Source organism: Clytia hemisphaerica, unplaced genomic scaffold (assembly GCF_902728285.1).
Source record: "Clytia hemisphaerica strain Z4C2 unplaced genomic scaffold, Clytia hemisphaerica genome assembly, whole genome shotgun sequence".
NCBI classification, from domain to species: domain Eukaryota; kingdom Metazoa; phylum Cnidaria; class Hydrozoa; order Leptothecata; family Clytiidae; genus Clytia; species Clytia hemisphaerica.
Genome location: NW_027103968.1, coordinates 1955105 through 1978741, shown reverse-complemented (window position 1 = coordinate 1978741; position 23637 = coordinate 1955105). Strand labels below are relative to the sequence as shown.

Genomic DNA, 23637 nt, shown 5'->3' with positions numbered 1-23637 from the left:
CCGATTGGATAGATATTGGATGGCCCGTGAGAATGGTCCGTGGCGGGCAGCCGCCAATACGCCCTTGGAATATAAATAAAAAATTGGGCGGCTATAATCGAACTCCAATCGAAGTTCACCGATCTTAATCAAACAGTCATCGAACTTTACGAAAGTTTTCCCGGTTCGATAGGTACTCGATTGGTGGGTTCAGTAATCGCACAGCTATCGTTCGATTAAATTCGATTAGTTTGATAATCGAACAGTTTTTGATTGACACCGCCTGGACTTACAAAGCAATAGCCTGGATATCCAAGCAGTGAACTTTTTTTTTGATTTGATGTTTATGTATGTATTCAGAGCTTGGTTAACACGATTTGCATTCAAAATTTGGAATCTAGACGGTGTCAATCGAACAACTTCGAACAAAAATCGCAATCGAATCAATCGAATGTAATCGAACGTGATCGAATAATTCCGATTCGATTGTCGAACGTATTCGAATCTCAATCGAACGGCCGATTCCTGGGTAATATCCGATTGTGTTAGATTGCGTTCGAGTAAGGTTAGATTGGTTCGATTGATAGTTGACTTTGTTCGATTGGTTCGATTGATTGTCAATTACACATTGGATTAATCTTCGATTTTGTTCGATTGCGATTAAATTAATTGGATCACTCTGTTAGAGCTTTTTAGCGTGGGCGGCCGAGTGATTGACGTACCATACCAAAGCGAATAAAATCTAATACAAATGAATCAATCAAACGTAATCGAAGCAATCGAACGACAAATCCTGGATAATATTCGATTGCGATTAAATTGCGTTCGAAAATCGAATTGCAATTATTCGATTGCGTTCAATTGCGTTCGATTAATTCGGCGTTCGATTCGTTTCGATTGACACCGTCTGGTTGAATGCAACGCATGCGCACTAAAAGTCACAACAATGATTGTAGTCGCGCGGCTGAGGTCGAAAAAAGTGGCTAGAAAATGATTTTCGTGATACACCTCTTAGATTCCACTTTTTTCGATGGAAACTCTCGAATTAGTATATGTAGATTCCAAAATCAAAAAGTTTCCACGATATTATCGTGCAAGTAACGAGTAAATGGCGATTTTTTGCGTTTCCAGGCAAAATTGCAAGGCTTGGAAATTCATGATTTTTGGGGGGTCTTCAAATTAAAAAAAGACCTATATCACATGATAGAGCTCTTCAAACTGAGCAAAAAAGTGTATTACACCAAAGTCCCAACTTCTCTAGATCAAAAGTTATGGGCATATTTGTGGTAAAAAACTGATGGAAAACAGGGAATTTCCCCACAATCTGCATTAATTTATGCAAAATTAAACACCTTTTTGACCACAAATAGGCCCATAACTTTTGATCTAGAGAAGTTGGGACTTTGGTGTAATACACTTTTTTGCTCAGTTTGAAGAGCTCTATCATGTGGTATAGGTCTTTTTTTAATTTGAAGACCCCCCAAAAATCATGAATTTCCAGGCCCCTTCCAGGCCTTGCAATTTTGCCTGGAAACGCAAAAAATCGCCAATTACTCGTTACTTGCACGATAATATCGTGGAAACTTTTTGATTTTGTAATCTACACATACTAATTCGCGAGTTTCCGTTGTTTTTTTTGGAATCTAAAATATGTATCACGAAATGAAACGTTTTTCGACCTCAGCCGCGCGACTATTGTGCGTAGCTAAAGATTCGCCCACCCTGGGTTTATAGACTTCTAGGTATACCAAGCTCTGAATTTCAGATTTTACTGAGCTTTGTTTCCCAGGCTAGCAAAGCCACCAAACAGTATAAAAATCATAACAAGAATGAAAAGAAAATAAATAACCTGTAACAATGCAGTCCATTAGCCTCCGTCTCGGAAGAGGGCTGGGTCCGAATTTGCGGACTTTTTCACAGTTTCACTTTCGTTTTCGGCTATACGACAACGTTTTCAAGCAGAAAGCAGAGGAAATCTGTGAAATTATGGCAGGGAATGCTAACCTATTTTTCCAGTGTTTTTCAAGATTGGAGCAAGATTATTGTTCTATAAAGTTCATAAAGGCCTAATAGTTTCAGATTAGTATGATTTCATCAGAAAAAAACATTTACACTAAAGCTCCTTATTGATATGTGAAGGCTACCAAAAATAGCAATGTCCTCCATCAGAACAACTTTAACACGAGGGACAAGGACAGTCAAGAAGTCTACTTTGTTGAAAATTTGCACAAAATACTTAGAGAAAATGGTACTATGGAAGCCCATTCTATACTCCTAAATGATAGTTGAAAGATCAGCAGTTGAGAGGGTTGATTAAAATAGAAATCAAAGCACACAATAAAGTATACATATTTGTCCAGAAAGAACTGGCATGTTGTTTGCTTTGTTTTGGTTTTTAAAAATATGTACTTATCAGTCCTAAAAAATACAAATTCGAATATAATGAGGGCAATGAGCCTGGTTAAATGTTACTATATTTACAAGAAAGGATTACTGAAAAAATACTACTGTATGTACTACTGATGAACTAAACTCAAAAACTGAAACTTTCCCATAAATTTACATTACGACAATTTAAAAATCTATCTTTAATAGCAACAAAGAAACAAAAACATGGCTCGAAGTTTTAAAAACAGAGCTAGTCAGAGCTTCGATTCAGGTCAATTCAGTAGAAAACAGACACTGCATTGGTTACTACGACATACTATCGACACGGTTTTTTTGATTCATGAAAAAAATAAAGTATTTATCAAAAAAAGGTTCTCTTTTTTTTTGGTAATCAATTCCAACAAACAACAATCAATATAACAGTTTTTTGAAAACCATCCCACAGTGTAAACATTATAAACATTATCAACAAACTAAACCCACACCGCCAAAATTGTAAAAATAAGTCAATATAATTTCTCGTAAAATGTTTTTTTTTTCAACATTCTGATACCAATCATGGCTGGAGGCATCATGTGTAGAGTGACTGTGTGGTATTTCATTGCTTGTAATGATCACGATACCAAACATCAACCAAACAAAACTGACGCCAAGCCAAATCTGTCGATTAATAATTTCCATGAAAATCATAATTGAAACTTATCTCGTAAAATGCTTTTTTCAACATTTTGGAGGTGTTCAAAGTTAGAGGTATCATATGTAGAGCCAAGCAATACATGAAAAGTCATTTGCTATCCCATTTTCCATGAGATATATGAGTCAACAAATCATGTCTCTTCACTTTCATGTCACATCGTGTTTATATGGGGTATCAGAAAGCCAATCCACAAGAAGAGCCATCTTCCTTTATTATGGAGTGTTCCAAAACTATTGGTAGGTTGTTTGGAAGTAAAGAAACCCACACAGTTTGTTTTATTTTGAAGATTTAACTTGAAAACAAACTGCATCTTTCCAGTAGAAACTCATGTTCCAACCTGCTACATAACATTGGTCAGTCGGGTCTGCTACTAACATGTAATAGTTTTATTATAGCCGAGCTTGAGAATCCCTAGGCAGAACTTGTAACATGTATTATGTGTATAATTATGTCAGTCGACTTGAATCATGATACATTACTTACATTTCACTGGTGGCATTTTCGCTGTGAAATTATCCGCAAAATTTTCTGACCGCGTTCTGAGACGGAGGCTAATAGCTGTAAACAGTAGATTTAACCGATGTAAAATTAATCACTGATTGCAATTGTGTTTGTGAAGTAGTATCAGTACCACTACCAGATAAAATAGACTGAGTAAAACCAGCTACTAGGTAATCCACACGTTTTCCACAGAACCGCCCAACTTTCCAGAAAACCATATACCGTTCCAATTTACATTGACTAATCAAGTAATACGTTCAGCAATTTCAGAACAAAAAATGACAAAATGACCAATCAAATTAATTGTAATTAAAGTAATTAAGTGGTCTTTTGGAAAGTTGTACGGTTCTACGGTTCCAAAGAAAATAGATCCAGGCACGGCTGCTTCGAAAAAAGTAAAAGCTATGACTTGAGACCGCAGTCTCTAGATACTATCATAATAATATAATTTACGCCAAATGCATAAACTATCATTATAATACTTTTTACGGCCGATATTACGTTGTCTCATCTTAATTAGCATTTGTTAGTGGAGTAACAAAGTGAAAATATAAGAGTATAAGAGGAGTGTAAATGAAAAAAGAAAATCAATAGAATCAAATAGAGGCTTACGTTCTAGAACCCTTTTTAACTTCTAAAGGAAGCCTGAAATAACAAAACAATTTTGAGTTAATTTTTGAGAGGATGTTTCACTAGGTTTCAATATTACCAATAATTTTTGAGTCAATCCATGCTATTGTCCTTGTGAAAGTCTTTAGCTTTGTTTTTTTTATTTCTGGGAGACATTGTGTATAAAGACATACTTACTCATAGTTCGGAAGGGGTCACTACCCCCTAGTCTAAAGCAACACCCCTAGCCTACATCCTTTCAAAATCTAATAACCCCCTCAAATTTAGGAAATCTTTGTTAGAGACTCCGTTGAAATCTGTAGCATGTCAATGGCTATTAATATGCTCTCTGCTCAGCAGTCATGGGGTCATCAATAAATATTTTCCAAATATTTGGCACACAGAGAACAAAAGGAGGTTCTAGATGAACCTCCCCCCTTTCTACCAAAAATTTTCTTACCCCCCCCCCATTCTTAAATTTTCAGGACACAGCATAGGGGTGCAAACTATGCTTACCTTTCACAATTTAGGTAATAAAAGCTTCAAAAGTTCTTCAAAATAGTTGTAAATCATATCAGTTTTTGAGCTACTCTTCTGTGCTTAATTGTAAGGGGGTCGAATAAGCAGTAGAGAAATCATAAAATGGGGGGTCATAATAAAGAATATTGGAGTGGTTGCAGTGATTTTCCCTAGGGAAATAAAGATTGGTACACTTGGTACTTGGATTAGAAATAAAACAAATCAGGGTGATAGAATAATAAAGGTCTTACAATGAATCTTTTTTTTAGAAAACGGTGGCAATTTATTGTCATCTTCACTTTCTGTATCATTTCCATGTGAATAGGGCATAATATAGAGAACAATGTCCGCATATTTTCTCCCGAAATCCTTTCTATATTTTTCGAGGGTGAAAGGGATGCTTGTGCCAGGAATTTTTCTAGCAATTTCGCCATTGCGATAAACCAACTTGACGTCTTCTAATTCAAGGTCTCTGATAAGTGTTAAATTGTTTCATTTTTTCATAAGCATTTTTTCTAAGGGCGTTGTAATCCCAGCATACATTGCAGTCACGTGAAAGTCTTGAACCATTCATTTGTCTCAGTTCTCCATCTTGCGCATACCGATGAACTGAAATTTGGATTGTGACGTCAGCATCTAGTCTCTCACCTTACACTTTTTAGTCTTGGACACAAAATTGGACGATCGTTCTTTCTTTTTTATTTCCATAAAGTGTGAAAGATATAACGGCTATGTAAGACCTGTTGGTTCACCGCATGCAAAACAATACTTCTGGTTAATTTTAGTAAATGTTTTGTAACAAGCAGTACACCTCATTTTTTCACTAAAATGTTGAAAACATATAAGAGAACAATAAGATATCATTTGTATAAATTAATTGTCTTGTTTCATTTAAAAGTTTTACTGAGGGACCCCTACCAACTTGACATAGTGCGGACCTTCTTGGCATCCCCCAACCTTGAAAAATGCCGATCCCCCAAGGTTTTCGGGCTTTTTCGAGTTTAGAAAATACTTCATGGTATTGACTGTGTAACACTCAAATACCACACTAAAATTGCCTTAAATAGGAAATGCATTGTAAATTGAGCAAATTTCCCTATTGAAAGTAAAAAAATACAGAAAAATACATGATTCTAACCAGAAAAGGAAGACTTCATGTCAATTCCCCCTTCCAAAGGGATCCCCCCTTTCTTGCTATTCCCCCCTTTTTGAGGGAAATTTCCAATCCCCCCTTCTTCGGTTTTTCGGAAGGTGTCATCCCCCCTTGGGTTCGAACATGCTTGATCTGCGCAAACGTGCAAAAATCACTGTTGTTGTGGTTGTGAGGGTTTATAGCTAGATAGATGAGAGAGTCGACAGAGAAATTTTGAAACTGAATGTTTTCTGCTCTTCCCAACACTTCCCTCCACTGTCCACCGCTCTCCATAAAATCAAAACAAAAATAGGATAAAGAATTTTTCACTTTGCGACACTGCACTGCAATGTCTTCTTATCCATTTAAATCAAACAAAAACATTCGAAACACCAGAGAAAAATGTCTCCTTAAAAAAAACACACAGAAGGCGAAATCAATGTCGTGCTTGCTCGAGCCTGTCGAGGACTCAATGTCACCTTTGGATCACTGCTTCCGTGACATCACCACCCGCCGTAGCTCTAGAAATCGAATTTGCATAATCTTGCTAATGTTCTCTTACCTCCAAGAGAATTCATTGCATTGAATAACTGACGTCAATTAATTTTTACGTTAGAATTTTGAAAAAAAATTCTTTTGTCAGTCTGATGATGGCCCTCACTACGAGGGTTGAAATATTACACGTATAAAATTTATAATGAACGACCATCTATAAGTCTTCAATTATTAAAAAAGATCTCGTTTGTCAAAATTCTGCCACTGCAGCAAACACTTGTGACCACGCCCCTAATAATCAAAATTTTGAAGTAATGAACTCCTAGGGATTCACCCAAGGAATGAGTGTGCAAATTTTCAGCCAAATGGTGTAATGTTTGATGTCTCAAACGTGCCCCAAAGTTTTTCGCCTCGTTTTTGGCCCGGGGGGGTGGGGTACTTAGGCAAATGGAGGGTATGGTATGTGCCGCCCTTAAGGGTACCTTTTTTGGACTTCCAAAGTCCCGCTAAGGGTCGGAAAAATCAGAAAATCAAATTTCAGTCCCACTAAGGGTCGAAAAATTGGAAAATTTCAACTTTTTACCCCCTGAAAGATCGAAATTTGGTCAAAATTGGTCAAATTTGTCCCGCTAAGGGTCGTAAAATTCCCATAATTTTCCTTTGTTTTCTCCTTTTTAGTCCCGGTAAGGGTCGAAAGTCGGGCGGCACCCCTCCCCCCGTCACCTCGCAACCCTAGTACCCCCCCCCGGGTTTTTGGGCTAAAACTCATGACCCCACCCCTAAAAATCAAAACTTTGAAAAAAATGAAAAAGATACCCGCAGAGATTCACCCAATGAACAGGTGCGCAAAATTTCAGCCATATCGGATAATGTTAGACAATCAAGTCCCCCTCAAGATCCTGGGTTGATTGATTGTTAAGCTAATCATTATATAACTATATAATCTATTAGTATTACCTATCGATATTGTTCATCATCGATTGGCTATCGATTGTTAATCTGTTCTACAGCAACCGATAACCAATCGATCATTTAAGAGGCAATCTACTTACTCCACTACTCCATTACTCCACAACTAAACAACAAAAGAATTTTGGACTTGTCACTGTTTCTTTTACTAATTTACTAATTTTCATTTCTTTTTAATCGATAGAGTCGTTTTATACCTCAATGTGTTGTATCTTTTTCTCTGTCCAGTATATTTGTAGTTTGTGTCTAAGTTTGTTGAGTTTGTCTCATTTCCTAATTCGATTCCAATGTGTATGGCCACTCGGTTACGGGGTTCCGAACCGGGCTCTCGGTCAACCTTTCAACTTTTTCTCTTTCTTTGGGGGGGGGGGGGGTCGCACATAAAAATTAAAGCATGCTTTATTTTTGGGGGTTTCCTTTGAGCGTTAAAAATTATGCGCAAAGTCGGCGACATCACAAGAGTGAATTGTAAATAACAGCGTCTTTTTAAATTTGCCATGGAGGGGGAAAGACTGTTTTTTTCTTCTGTGGTGGAATTATAAGAGAAAAAATGCGCAAAGGTGATCAAGAAGAAAATTTTCCAACTTTATCATGATGTATCGTGCTATTACAACAAGACTGCGGTCTAACCTATTACAAATGCAAAACTGTATGTTACTTGGGATTACAAACTCTAATGCTCCACGTTATTGGGCTCAAGACTACGAGCAAAATTGGTTTGAAACCATGTGGGAAAATAGAAACAATCAGATATTTTCTGAATTCTGGTACAAAGAGTTTCGCATGAGACCTGAGACATTTGAATTTATCGTTGAATTGGTTTGTGCTGAAATGGAAAGGCGTGATACAACTTATCGTCGATCAATCCCTGTAGAAAAGAGGGTGGCTGTTTCCATTTGGCGCCTCTCTAATGGAGCCTCTTACAGAACTGTTTCCAAAACATTTGGGGTGGGAAAAACTACAATTGTTGAAATAAATCACTCCTACGACATACCAGAGAATTCATTCACTTTCCCGAGACAGAACTAGAAACTGCTATCGCAATCGAAAAATTCCATGAGAGTGCTAGGTGTGAATTGCCACAGGTAGTCGGAGCTATTGATGGGACCAACATGGAGATTCTCAAACCTGACAGCGAAAGTCGAGTGGATTACTTCAGTAGAAAACGAAAGTACACGATTATGAGTCAAGGGGTGGTCGGTGCTAATTCTATATTTCTCGATTTTGTCACTGGTTTTCCTGGAAGCATACACGATGCTCGTGCCCTTCAATTTACTGATCTCTTTCGAAAAGCGGAAAACGAAACTATTCTTACTACTCCTAAGAAAGTGATCGATGGTATGCGAATAAGACCACTTATTCTAGGAGATGGAGCTTATCCAGCTAGTACCTGGCTCCTTAAACCTTATCCTCATATTGCCCCCCTTGATGCTGAACAGAGAAATTTCAACAGAGCCTTATCGTCTAGTAGATGCACTGTCGAAATTGGATTTGGGCTCTTAAAATCACGCTGGAGATGCCTCTTAAAACGCTTGGATTATAATTTAGAAAATATCCCAGGAGTAGTCATGGTTTGCGTAGTACTTCACAATATTTGTCAAATTAGAGGGGATAGCTACACAAGCACGGACGATGTACTAGAAAATGCTATCAGACAAGAAAGAGTAGCAAGGAGAGAGAGAAGGCAACTACATGATGATTTTGATGATGGAAATGTTTTGAGAGAACATCTTAAAGAATATCTATCCTAGTTAAAAAAGTCACTTCAAAAACACAAGAATTTTTTCAAAACATGAAGATATGACTTTGTAATATAGTATTAAACTACTGTTCTTTTGATTTTTTTTCACTGAAAATTTTCCCAAGTTCCAATAAAAGTTTTCTGTCCATTTCTTTTTCCTTTTGTTCATGTTCAAGCTGCTGCTTCAACATATCCTTAAAGAAATCTTCCGTTTTTTGAGATTGGGATTCAAACACCTTGATTTGTTCTCTTTGAAGCTCCAACAGTTCTTCACGGAAGGGCTTACCCTTGGACTTCCCTTTGCCTTTATTGGTGTTAGTACGAGACTTCTTCAGTTGCTTAGGGGTTACATTTAAGGTGGGTTGAGCACTGGGTTTATCACAGGATTGAGCACTTGATTGACCTTGAATAATCTCCGAAGTCTCTAATAATTGTCCCTCATTCTCGTTCTCATCATAAATAGAGCTTCTAACTCCAGCACCAGAGTCAAAAATATCATCATCATTTAATCCAATTGATATAGTCTCTTCATCGCTTTCAACCGTTTGCTGGTGTTGTTGTATGGCACCAAGGAGATGTGGCATTTTGACTACATCCCGACAACCATATATTTCATCAAATTCTTCGTAGAATTGGCTGAATTTAGGTGCTTCACCAGTACTTTCATCGTTGTGTTTTTTCGCAGCTTTGTAAGAGTCTTTCAGATTTCTTATTTTATCCTTCAAGTTTTTCAAAGTCCGTTGCTTTCCATGTTTGTTCACTTCAGCCAAAATCATTCTCCATGCTTCGGGAGCCTTGTGGGACTCCAAATCATCAAAACTGGCTTTCCAGCTGGTTACAAGTACGAGGGCCTGGTTTTGTGGCCATGTTTCTCTCGTTTTCTTAGCTTTACCGGTTTCAGTTGACGAATGATTGGGTTGACTGGAACTCGACTGTTGTTGTTGAATCACTGCTGATTGTTGTGCTACTGGCTGTGGAATTGATGATAATGGAGCTCTTTGTTGAGCTCGCTGCTGCTGTCCAAGTTGTGGATAATAGGTTAGAAATTCACGGTAAGTAGGAGGTGCAACACCAATTCCAAATTGTAATCGAATTGATGTATGTAACTCTCATACATCATCAAAGAATTGGAATGCGGTGTATCAGACATCACAATTTCAAATTTAACTTCACAAATAACTGCACTTCTTCTACACTCTTCTTTCTGTCTTTGAAAAAAACACGAATGAAAGGTCAAAAATATTTTCAATTTGCACACGGCATGTGAGCCAATTCAGTTCAGGTTTATTTACTTTTATCAACAAAAGGTCTATTATCAAACTTCTCTCGAAACAGCCTAAAGCACGCATAAAGAGTGGTTTGAACCACGCTATAATTTTTAAAGCACGAGAACATCAAAAACAATAGAATTCAACAAAGTAAAAAGTGGTTGCACATCAAATTCGTGCTTATGATTTTCATTTCCATGGCAATAGAATAAAGCATGCTATAATTTTTATGTGCGACCCCCCCCCTTTCTGTTGTACTTCACTGTATGGTCAGAAATTTTAAACATTTTTGTTTACAACTTGTTTTATTTTAATCCCTTTACTCCGTTTTTTATACGAACGAAAAAGTGTCTGATCAACACTATTTCTTCTTTGGTAAAGATGACGGTTGGCTCGCGGCCGCCAGAGAGTGCTTACTCTTGGTACCACACCTGACTCTAGGCTTTGTCTTCATCTTGCCATTTTCTTTTTCTTTGTATAGTTGTTTGTTTGAATGTTTTGTATCATATTTGTAGGTATTGTCGGTTGAGCAATTGGGGTGTGATGGTGTTTCAGCTTTTCCTGAGATTATGTTGAGGGTAGTGTTTTGATCCATGAGAGATTTTCAAACTTTTCTTAGATATAATCAATCGATCATTTACAAGTCAAGATGACCACCAATCCATCAATCGATAGGTATATAATCCAAGCCTCCCTCAAAATCCTAATTATTGATTGCCTATTGATTATCGGAATCAATCGATATCCAATTTATTCCAGACCCTATCACTCGGTGAAATCGATAGGTTTTTTCAATCGATGACCAATCGATAGATTGATGGATATTGATTGCTTCCGATAATCGACAGGTAATCGATAATCAGGATTTTGGAGAAGGCTCAATTACCAATTGATTTATCTATTGGTCTAGGGGTAATTAATCGATATAATCGATGGATTAGTTATCGATTAGCATCAATAATTGATAGCTAATCAAGGTTGAAAAAATGGTGGCTATCGATTAGCTATCGGTTAGTATTGATAGCTTTTCGGTATCATTTATTATCGATTACTCATCGATGAACTATCGATCAATATCGATTACCTTATTGTAATATCGATTAATTGATTATCCATTGATAATTTTCAATGAATTATCGATAATATTGATTAAAAATCGATAAAAACATCAATCGATTCTTCATCGATCCTATCGATTGCATTGATATCAATTGGTTACCGATTGGAAAAAATATCGATTGTATCGAGTGGGAAAGCCTGGAATATATAGATTGAAAAAGCTGACCCAGAGTTATATCAAGTTGTCCCAGAGCAAATGACGGTAACAATCGATATCCAATCATTGATAATTATCAATCGATGATCAATCGATCAACTACAATCAACAATCGATAGGTATTAATTAGATTAACAATCAATGATTAATCGATAATGAGGATCTTGAAGAAGACTTGATTGGATATCAACCGATATCCAATCCATTGATTGGTTATCGAAATTTATCGATTGGAAAAAATTATCGATTTTGTCAAGTGGGACCGTCTGGTTTATTGATTGGTTATCAATTGTATCGAGTGGGAGGGTCTGGAAAAGTAAAAATGTACAGTGAAGCTACCGTCAACTGCTCCAACTTGGGACTATCTTACGCAATGGGACGGCCATTCCACCACCATTTCACGGAACCTCCAAAGTCATTTGATTTGAGTTCAATGAACCGCGTATTAAAAAATACACGATTTCTCTTTCGCACCGAGTAGGCAAACGCGAATGTGAGCGTTTGACGTCACTCGCGCGGAAAGTTACGCACTCGCTATTTGTTAACCTCGTCGGGTGGTAGGCGGTTAGGCGGCGGGCGTTCTCTAACTCTCCATTCGGGATCCGGTCATTTTAAATGAAAACAAAAGTTAAAAAGGGCGCGCTATCAGTGAAAGTTATTGTGACATGTTATGACAGAAAGTATGATTGATAAACTTGGTGGAGTTATCAAAACAAATTTGTTGTCAAAGAGATTTAACAGTAAGTGAAATACAGGCCAGATATCAACAAGTCCCATGTTGCGTACACTCGTCCCAAGTTCAGGCAGTTGACGGTACCTCCTATCAAACCAGGAAAACAGAAAATCCATCTATTATTGCAGGTGAGTTGGTTACTGTAGTCGAACTTGAGTTAGTGTTTGATTGGACGTTCAAAAAGTGAAGGTCAGAAAATGAAGGCGATGGTGGTGGTGAACTTTGAATCTGAGCTTGAAGAATATATTTTCATAATCTTTTTTGATGAGCTGAAATGTTGCTGGTCGCCATTTCTTATATGCGATTGCATCGATTGCTTCTATGTATTTATTCCCAACCCAATTCTCAGCACCTAGATAAAACATAATGTGAAAATTATAATGAATTCAGCCCAAATGAACTTCTTTTTTGACAAATTTTGCTGTAGGGGGATTGTTCTTTTTTACTGCATGGAAATTTCACGGTTTTGCGGTCGAGCCCCAAAAACCACAAAATTTTCTTGCTACGAAAGTTTCATGCAATTAAATAGTTGATTGGACATACCTTATAAAGACAGTCAAAAACAATTAAAAATAGAGAGAAGAGAAAAAACTGGAAATAAATCCCTTAAATATAAGGACTTAAAAATCTTGGTTTGCTTAGGTTTTGCTTGGAGGATGGTTGGTCAGAAAAAACTTTATTTTATTGATGCAATTTTGAGAATTAACCCCAAAAAGTTGATTATTACCCAGTATTTCCCAAGAAAAGGAGACACAAAAATATTTGTCCATCATTAAGGTCCAATACTTTTGGTTGAATGAAAGGAAAAGCCCTGTTAAGGGCTACTTTAACTACAGCAATATATTGGGCCAATAATATATTGTTATAATGCAAGTAGCCCTATATAGTAGTAAAAAATTGAGAAAAGGCTGGAATCTAATTAAAGGAACAGGCTTGGTGACTAAAGTTGAAATTTGGTTACATAAAAACCAGTACAAAGCCAGGCAAAAAAATATTTTAGTGTAAGGGGTTGATGAGACCGCAAAATTGTATTACTGCTTAAATTTTCCAAAGTCATTTAGCCTGATTTAGCCCAAACTTACCCCTTGTGTTTGACATATCCCTTATTGGGTTGCCTTTTTTGTCAGTTATCACATAATCCATGCCTCCTATTTGCCGTCTTATTTCTTCAATTATGGATCTTACATTGACCTGTTCCTTGCAACTTATTTATTCCAAACAAACCGGAACTTCATAGAAAGGGTAGTGTTAAAATTCCTTGTTACGTAAGTCTTCTTGATGAAAAAAATTCACGAGTACTGTCCTTTTCAATCTTTTTTATTCCACTCAACCATATGGAAATCTTCTTTTTCGATTTTGTGTCTTCTTTTTTTTCCTCCCAAGAGGAACGGGAAAAACAGGAGATGAATTTGACTTTCGTTTAAAACCCGGCACTGCTCTCAGACCAGCATTGCCTCTGCGACCATATGCAATGGTAGGAGTTCTCATTTCGTTGTTTTCATTGTTCATTGAACCATGACCATACCTAACATTTGGAGTTCTGCTACTACTGATATTGTCGTTATTAATGATTCTGTGAGTATCATTATTTACTGCAACCAGGTTGTATTTGTTGATGGTGGGATCAAGTTAAAACTTTCCATCAGAACGAGGAAAAAAGTTTTTAATTTCCCCATTATTAGTTATACACTTTAAGTGTAGTCCTTCCCGATCAACAGCAAAACATGCAGCAAGATCATCTGCTCTTAAAAAGAGTCTTGCAAGTTGAAGTGGACTATGTTAACTAATTCCATATTTTCTTAGCTAAAAATGGAAAGAAAGAAATCAGTTAGATAAATGCAAACTTTTAGGAATCAAAGAGATTTTGCATTGTAATATCTTCTTTTTTTTTAATGAAAAGAAAGAAAAATCACAGTACATGGCTTGTATTCAAATTTCTTATGTCACCCCTTAGATATAAGAATTCTGTAGGTTAATTGAATAAGAATTACTCAGTGGTTACATGATGCAAAATAAAAGAGAATTTAATAGATTGCCATGATCTTTTTAGTTTAACAAAGTCATTTTTATGAGGTCAGCGATAATGAAAGCTGAAGATAAGTTCAGTAACTTTCAAATTACTGTATTGTACATTACTGTACATCAGAAATATTGCCATTGTGTCTGGTGCCAGCTGGTGCTGTCATGTGCCAGCCTCCATTTATAAAGGGGGGTTGCTGATAAAAAACGCCTTTTTTCTTTAACTTAAGAAACACCATTGCTATTACTGGCCATAAACAAAACTTTATAAAAAATAATTAATTTTTCAGCTAGAATTACTTTATTGCATGAAAATTTTGATACATGATTAATAAATAAATATTGATTTTTCCAGCCATAAACTTTTTTAAACAAAATCTGCTTCAGCCATCATTTACCTATGATAAGTAGTATTAACGCATCACGTTATGTCGAAATACCTGAGGAACACCAGTCGATCATCATGCACTCTCAGAAATCCTTATTATTCGCGAACGACGAACGATGGGTTAAAAAGAACGGAGACCCCGACTTCGACGTTACGATGGGAAGCTACGATGGGGCAGAACTTTGTGAATTAGTAGGAATTTTTATACTCCACCGCCTTGGTCAAAAGTTCGGTCGTAAAAATTGTGGAGTTTACCGAGATGATGGTTTAGGCGTTTTTGAAAGCATCAGTTGCCCGCAAGCAGACCGCATCCAGAAAGAAATGATTGAAATGTTTCAGAAAGAATTTGATCTTAAAATAACAATCACAACAAAACTTAAAATCGTCAACTTCCTAGACCTCACCCTAAACCTCAATAACGGCACATACGAACCTTACTCAAAGCCAAACAGTCAACCAGTATATGTTCACGCCAGCTCAAATCAAATCAAATTCAACAAAAAAGCCGAACGACCTAAACGACAAAGACGGAGAAATATCATATGGTTCAACCCTCCCTACAGCCTTAACGTTCGAACGGACATAGCAAAGCGATTTCTCAAAATACTCGAGAAAAACTTTCCAAAACACCATCGACTACATAAATTGTTCAATTGCAATAATGTGAAAGTGAGTTATAGTTGTCTACCTAACGTCGCAAGAATCATAACCGGCCACAACAAGAAAGTGCTTTCAGTAAAACCACAACCTCTTCAAGAAAAAATGTGTAATTGCCGTAAAAAAGCATCATGCCCACTTGACGGACACTGTCAAAAGAGCAAATTGATTTACCAATGTACGGTCAAAAAATCAGAAAATGACGAAGGGATTCAGTATATCGGTCTGACGGAAAACACGTTCAAAACAAGATGGTACCAACACAAACACACTTCTCGTCACGAAGACAAGTCAAATTCCACGGAGCTCTAAATATGTATGGTCTCTACAGAATAAGAACATCGAACCAATTCTGAAGTGGAAAGTTATCGACCACGCCCAACCATACAAAAATGGAAGCAAATCATGTGATATATGCCTTGCGGAAAGGTACCACATTATTTCGTCAAAGGAAAAACATTAAATAAACGATCTGAATTAATTTCTACGTGTCGTCGTGCGGCAAAGTATTTATTAAAAAACTTCAAAGAGGTCCCACCAGACCCTTGAGAATTTTAAAGTTTTACTACCTTTGTCTTTTTTATCTTTTAACGATCTTTTAATAATTACCCATCACATGTTGTAATCACTTTTTAATGAATCAGAATTTTTTTCTTGTACATAAATTTCTTTTCAACACTGTTTTTAGTCACATCTGATGATTGTACACAAGTGCATGAAACTTATAGTTATGTTTTTAACATTTTGATTTTTGGAAAATACATATTTATGAAGCACTACAACTGTATTGTGCACTCTTTGGATGTTTGCTACGCATTATTCATTGATTTACTTTTAAATTAATAAAAATAAACTTTTAAATAATCAGAAATATTTAATATCAACCCTGTCTCATGAACACAAGCAACACAATAAAACAATTTCTTTTCCAGAGAAGGGGGTCAAGATTTTTGAAAAGTGCTAACTCGGGTAACTTAATGCATGTCCTAAAATTGCATTAATTTTTCCGCCCCAGTTCCACCCCTTAAAACATAATGAATCATACATTTTTAGAAGCGTATTAGGATATAGAATACTGTATTCGGTGTAACTTAAATTTGATTTTCGTTTTTGGTAAAAATTTATACTATATTCTGATTTTCCGGGGGTTTGCACCGCCAGAAATTTCGTTATTTCTCAACGGAAACGCTCTAAACATTTAAGTTATAGTACTTTTCAAGAGTGAGAAGTTGCTGTCCTTAAGGCTGCAAAGTTTTTTTAATGAAATTCGCGCATTTGTTGGGGCGCTTTTGCGATTTATTGATTTTTTGCTTTTTATGACGTAATGTTACTATTTTTGGTATCAAAAACGCGTTTTCCCGTGCTTGTAGCACTACCCCCGGATTTGACAGTTGTTCCGTCTGCCGTAAGAAAGTAGTAGATACCGAAAGTAGGCGCCAAAAGATCAAAATCTTTTTTGCAGCTGCTGAATGTTTTGATTTTTGGATTAAATCTAACTAATGTCTAAGGTAATACAGGAGGACAATCCAACTTGATCCAGACCGATTGTGATGTGTGTGGTTGGTGTGAAATTTTTTTATGGAAGTGTCATATGAAAAACAAGCAAGACAACGTGGAATAAATGTTTTTTTTCTTGAAATATTTTGGTACAAATACAGTAAGTTTTTGGCTTTGATGGAAAATGAAAACAAAAACAAAAAACAAAAAAATATATATGGTCAGAGTACTGCCGATAAGATTTTTAAAGAGATAGAGACCCTAGGCTGTAACAGGGAGAGCAGATACATGGAATAATGAAGTCATGTTTCTGAAGGTATAGAAGTCATAAAAAAATTTTTAGAGTGAAATTTTTTCTAATATTCATAATTTGGTGTAACAGATAATATATTTTTATGATTTATAACTCATTATCTTCTTGGATTATTGAGATTTTTTAAGATAATGTTTTCGAATAGTTATGTCATGAATTTTAAGGATTATCTGTTGTTTTTGTTAAGTTGAAGAGCTTATAGGAGGTCATCAGTTGACTCAGATCTACTCAAATGAAGTTTTCGGCCCTTTAATTCAATAACTTCTTGTAGATCAGCGGGCCATGTAGTATCAGTATTATCCAAGATACTACATCCTCAAGCTCAGCAGTTTTTTTAAAATAGCGCTGATTAATTAGTTTCATAAATTATTTTAATTACTCTGTTTTGTTGATTGAATGTAAGTCCTTAATTGGGGTAATATAAAATAAGATATTTTTACCTTCTGCCATTTTTTCAATATTGATGTCCTTCTTCTTCTACAGCAATTTTCAAAAAGGATGATGTTTAGTTTCATGCCAGCATTTAGCACGTTTACAAAGGTCGTCTGTGGTCCTTGTAATTCTATTGTTTGATGTTTTAGGAAGACGTAATGTTTTGTTTTAGCTATTCTTTGATTTTTTAGGAAGACGTAATGTTTTGTTTTAGCTTTTCTTATTGGTTCCCTGTAGTTTGATTGGCAATTGCCGAAGTTGTCAATCTCCCGATTGTGGTTGATTGGCTGTTTGTTTTTGAAAGTATGTTGCGATATTTGATTGACAGGGCGATTTTTCTAGCTCGCAGAGAGCTTTTTCTGGTTCTCAGTTGCTAACTTTTTAGTAACTTTTACCAATAAGTTAATTATCAATCATCCTTATTAAAACTTTATAGGGCTGTACAAGCAGTTAATAATGAAATTAGATAACCAGGACAGGGTGGCATAGTGGTAGGGAGAGCAGTCCAATAAACGAGACGGTATAGATAGAATAAACCACGTTGAGACAGGGGCGGTAAGGGTGGGAGTGGCGGGCAGGGTGGTGGCAGTTTTGACAAAAGGGCGAAACCCAAACGAAAAGAAGAGGTGGAGAAAGTGAAAAAATGAAAGTGAATAGTGAGACTGGGGCGAGACCCGAGCAAAGGTGTAACCCTACCTAAAAGACGGGGCGGGGCGGGTACGGGGGCGGTCCGAAACCCAAACCGAGAGAACGGGCGGGGAAAGTGAATAGCGAGGCAGAGGTGGGTTTTCACCAAAAAGTTGGGGTGAGGGGTGGTGTGGTGTGGATAAAATAATGAAAGAATATTTCTGGTTGGATGTACAAATATTCTGATAATAAATGAGGGATAAATTATTTTGTAGGTATCGAGTAAAAGATTTTATTTAGGTTGTATAAAAAATATTTTTCATGCTCTTTGTTATGCTCTTTTTCATGAGAATTTAGTTTGGGTTAATATATCCTTTAGATTTTTATTGCGTTTATATACAATAAAAGGTTTCTCTGGGAAGAGCTCATTAAGTTCATTACTATTCATAATTATGTACCAATGTTTGGTCAAGTGTTTCATCAGGTCATTGAAGCTTATATTATAAGGGATTATAAAGGGTAGTCGACCCTTCGTTTCGTGCGGTTCCTTGAAAACATGATCTCTTATGGGTTGGTTTGTTTTTTTCTTGAGACTGGTTCTTTTCTCATATAGGCACTCTATTTGCGTCATGTTTTTTATTTTTGAAAATTCAATTTTGATAAGTTTTACTACCTGAAAACCTGGTCCTGGACAGTCCTGGAGCTGTGTGTGTATGTGTGGCTGCATGGAGAGTAGATCAAACCTAATATTTAGAATTATTTGAACGGTCAACGGGGAAGAGCATCATAATATAATATGAGAAATGTGTACCGTACGTACATTGCACTGGCGACTGGGACTGGTGGTGGGAATGGGTTACCCACTTTCCTCAACAAGGAGTAACTTTAATCACCTTTCATTATCTCAAAATGACTGACTTCTGGTCATTATTAAATTACAAAAGTTGGAGGAAGTCAGGACCAGATATTGTTTTCATTATTCTTTTAATACCTAAGGAAACGCAGTCACAACACAAATAACTTGTGTGTTGTTTGCATTATTTTCGGCTCCAAAAAGTGAGTTGGTCGGCCAGCAATCAGGTCTTTTGAGATTTTTCTAATTTGAGTGAGGCAGAAATCAAATCTCTCAGAAATTTTACTAAGCGTTTTACATTCTCACACTCTCACATGAGAATGCAATCCGCCCTGCTTGTGCTCACTTCAATAAAGCCGTAAGGACCAATCTACTACATGGGGTGGAGCAATTCTGAAACAAAAATAAGATAATCCTCCACATGCTAGTGAAGAGCAGAACATGGTTGGTCATCGTAATACATGCAAACTTGTTTATGGACTTTGGTGTAAATTTTGGATGCCTTTTAATGGTTGCTGCCCTGGGTTGGCTAGGAAAATTTTTGAAACATGGGCTTGCGCTTTCATTCTCTAGGGAGACCAAGCTCTATACAGTAATTTTAGAACTTTCTATTTTAAAGGGAATGACGCACTGTATATTTATGAAATGCTGATCTAGCATTGGCACAAACATCCATACGGAGGAGTATTTAGGAGTGCTGGATCATAACAAAAACCAAAAGTGACTTTATTCCAAAAAATATATTCAAAAAAGTGAATATATTTTACTATAATGTTAGATCTAAAGGCTGCTTTTTATTAATTTCTGTTTTGCCGCTGCCCTGGGTTGGCTAGGAAAGTTTTTGAAACATGGGTTTGCGCTTTCATTCTCTAGGGAGACCAAGCTCTATAAAGTAATTTTAGAACTTTCTATTTTAAAGGGAATGACGCACTGTATATTTATGAAATGCTGATCTAGCATTGGCACAAACATCCATACGGAGGAGTATTTAGGAGTGCTGGATCATAACAAAAACCAAAAGTGACTTTATTCCAAAAAATATATTCAAAAAAGTGAATATATTTTACTATAATGTTCAACAAAAACACAAAAAGACTTACATAAAACTGAAAGAAAAAAAATTGTCTTTTTCTTTTGAATGAAATCGGGTGTTTCTATTTTTAAATGAAGACATTCTATTGTGAATTTATTCGAAAACTTCTTTGCAATCTTTTTGTTTACATTTTGTCTTCATTCACTTTCGTTTACTGTTGAAAACATAACAAAATTTTAGCTATACTCTTAAACCGCCTATAACTGTCGGTTAAGCCAATCAGCTTTCAGGCTGACATCAGCATGTATTTCAGAGTATACCATGGAAGTGCCACCAAACCGACCCCTACTATAAGTATAGCGCTATTGCCTTTAAGGTAAATTTTGTTTTTTTCCAAAATTTTGAGCTTGGATATCCAGGCTTCCTTATGGCTTATGCAATAAAATTCATAACTAACTATTTGTGAAAGTCTCATTGTGTCTTTCAACTTTGTTTTAGATACAAAATAAAATTTCATTATGACTAATGTGTTCCGATGTAATTACATGGTAGCAGCTCTCTATAGAGTTAATTTAACTTACCACTCATCTGATTCGCTGAAAAAATATGATGATTTTATTGCACAATTCTCACATCTTGATATGGACTATCAAAAGTTTTTGTGCTATTTGGATCGATTCGTGAAAAAAACGAAAAACAAAAAATTTAAAAAAGGTTTCAAAGAAGCATGGATCAAAATGTTTACGTTACAAAAATGGAACATTCTTGATGAAGATTACAAGCGGCTACACACATTAAACGAATGTCAACCATGTAAATTCTATGTCTTCAATCCGTCACCTTCACTTCCTACGCCCTCCCTTCCACCAAATTCAGCACCAAATAATTCTATTCCAACACCAGATCAATCATTTGTGTTTGTTGGCTCCCCATCTACTCCTTCTGTTGGACCTGCTGCGTTATGCTCATCATCTACACCAAAGACCCCTACAACACCATTTGCCACATTAAGCATAAATATTCCCATCCATTCTACACCACCATCCAATAAACAACAAAAAGAAGTGGCATCAATTGTTGTCAACAAGTTGAATCACGATTTCAATGAGCTGTATGGAAATAAATTTACTGATGTTGTCCACAAGGTTACTATTCTGTACTTTTACGCTTTATCTTTTTCAATTAAATATCAAGAAATAAATAACTTGCTGTTATAACAATTACTGCACAGTGTTCCATACTGGTGCAATTTTCACGCAATGCATGTGTATTGTAAATTTTATTTCATTGCGTCAGCATGGAACACCGTGCAGCAATTGTAAGTTAGTTCTTTTTTTCTTAATATCTTATTCAGTCTTATTCATTATATACTTTATAGTACAAACCAGATTGCATAGCTGTTTATAATATGATCTTCTTATGTATGATCTTTTTTATCGAGTAAGTATTAAATTATATTACTAAGGTGCCTGAAGCCAACCTCCAACGAAAACAGACAGATGCTGAGAAAAAACAAAAAGTAAGAAAAATCCGCCGCCAAGTGAGAGATGATTTGCAAAACATTTTGTTTTCACGTGACTCAGATGTTTTATTTGGTACACGACAAACTACCACCCAATACGAAAGTCAACGAAAAGTACTTTATATGGAATCACCATCTGATGCACGTGCAAGAACAAATAAGCGTAAATATTTTTAACCCTTTATGTTACTGAGCATTGTTGTTAGTGGTCAGTAGCTAAATTGAGATGACTTGGTTAATTATGGAAAATAATTTTTAATCTGAGTTTTTGATCTACTAAATTTCTGTTCTGTCATGTTGCCACTTATTATGAATTATTCAGGGTAAACAAGAACATTCATTGAAAGGTATTGCTACCAAAAGTTTTTAACAGTATTTTTAGCTAATTTTAGAAATTTATTCATTGAAAAACATTCATTGAAACCATAATACTATTGAAATGGAGACTATATATAGGTCCAGCCTACATTGTTAAAGTTAGATATCCCTCAAGGTAGTGCATTTAGATTTTTCACATTTTGTATCATTGCCAGGGAAATTGGATGAAGAGTTAGGAAAATGCAAGAAGAGAAGAAGCTCAAAGCACCCTGACGATATTGAATTTGATAAAGCTGGGATGTTAAGCTATGTCAAGGATTTGGAATTGAAAGCTAGAGAATCTTTGGCATCCAATGGGCGTAAGCCCAAGGTTTGTGATCCTAATTAGTATTGATGAAAACTATGTTTTATAGACCAATTCTTTATACTGTGAAACTCGTAGAACACATTCATTTCTAAATTGTCTGTATTAAACACATGTCAACCATAAAGTATACTCTGGCAAAGAAATGCTTCAGGCATTAATAAATCTGAACAGAAACATACTGAAATTCAATGAAATGCTTCAGGTTATAATGTTACCGGCCACCGATTTCACTACCAGTGAGTGAAACAGCCCTGAAGCGGAAAGGGTAGTGGGGTTAATAGTTATAACACCTGGCTATTCCACTAAAGGTAACAGTTACAGTAGCTCATCTTAACTTCTTTATTGTTATGATGGCTACTGTTAAACATATATAAAAAGAAAGATGGCACGAATGTGAGAACTCTTTTAAATAGTTCCTCGTAAAACCTACTTTCAAACATAACTAGCATCATTATAATGAATTTCTTAATATCTGTAATAACGTGATTTCTACGTTTGATTCCAATGCTCAATATGTAATACACTCCTAATTTGTATAGCTTTTTTAGTAATGATAGGAATGAAGTGATGTAATTATTTCAAGAGAGTCTGAGAGAGTTTATTGCATGAAAACTTTGCAAGCATTTTTCATTTCACAGCCTTTTAATTTAAACACAATCCAATCTTTTGTCATTTTGATTTCACGGTCTAATAACTTTGAAAGGAAAATGTTTTTATGGCAAAAGCAGGATTTTTTGTGTGTTTTAGTTACACAATAAGACAGTAGTTGACCAAAAATCTTTCATGAAATTCAAAGTTTTCACGCAAAGCAGTGACTCCTGTAAAACTTGTTTTGTAAAAGTATGTTTAATTTTTTTTTTACTTTAGCTTATCTTGTCAGATTTGGCTTCAGATTTTGGTGTTCCAAAAATCCCTACAGCTAATATGATTGTTAGAGAATTTTTAGAAATAGAAAACATTGATCTTAGCTTATTCGAGAACAATTATCTTAACAAGGACAGAGCTAGAAGGTGCAAATCGAAAAAGAATGGTGAGAAAGCAATTTAGTTACATATTATACATACAAACTAATAGTTTAGTCAGGACTTCGGTAGTGTGATCTTAAATGTTCCTATTTAAAGATTAATTTTTTTTAAAAGAGTCCAAAAAGGGTATATTAGCATATAATTCGTCGGTGGGAAAAAGTTTTAGCAAAAGCCTACCAGAATTCTTTTTTTCTAAATCAAGGACACGACTTCGAAAAATATAAAGGCCCCATCAACCAATTCTTTTAAAATCTCAAGGGGGACAGAATAGAAAAGAAA

The 23637-nt window shown here is 35.9% G+C and overlaps 1 pseudogene; it reads left to right on the top strand.

Annotated features, from left to right (window-relative positions):
• The first annotated feature begins 7908 nt into the window (after positions 1–7908).
• Positions 7909–9040, top strand: LOC136810539 (uncharacterized; annotated as a pseudogene).
• The last annotated feature ends 14597 nt before the right edge of the window (positions 9041–23637 follow it).